Source organism: Penaeus monodon, chromosome 20 (assembly GCF_015228065.2).
Source record: "Penaeus monodon isolate SGIC_2016 chromosome 20, NSTDA_Pmon_1, whole genome shotgun sequence".
Taxonomy (NCBI): Eukaryota; Metazoa; Arthropoda; class Malacostraca; order Decapoda; family Penaeidae; genus Penaeus; species Penaeus monodon.
In genome coordinates this window covers 20173359-20173650 of record NC_051405.1, presented here as the reverse complement: position 1 = coordinate 20173650, position 292 = coordinate 20173359, and the positions used below count along the sequence as shown (strand labels likewise).

The 292-nt window shown below is 37.7% G+C and overlaps 1 protein-coding gene across 1 annotated transcript in view; it reads left to right on the top strand.

The window, feature by feature from the left end:
- The window catches only part of LOC119585943 (gamma-aminobutyric acid receptor exp-1-like), a 6457-nt gene that overhangs the window by 5293 nt on the left and 872 nt on the right, over positions 1–292 (top strand). The window lies entirely within an intron of this gene.

Genomic DNA, 292 nt, shown 5'->3' with positions numbered 1-292 from the left:
TTCTTTTTTAGTTTAATCGAAATGACTGATACATTCCGTTTTGGATCTCTAGCAAGAGTAAAGGTTACATACGGTTCCAGGTTACACAACCTTCATTTATCTTCTCCGTGATTCATTGTTGGTGATTTATTATATACAGTAGCGATACAGTACGGTAGAATGCCGTTCGACTGGATCCATACTAAAAGGAATCTATTTTATGATCCCAGTGTAGGCAGATAAATATTTGCTCAACACAGTTCAAGAAACTGCACGTTGCAATACCTCGGTTTGCAAATATGATGCTGCTCAG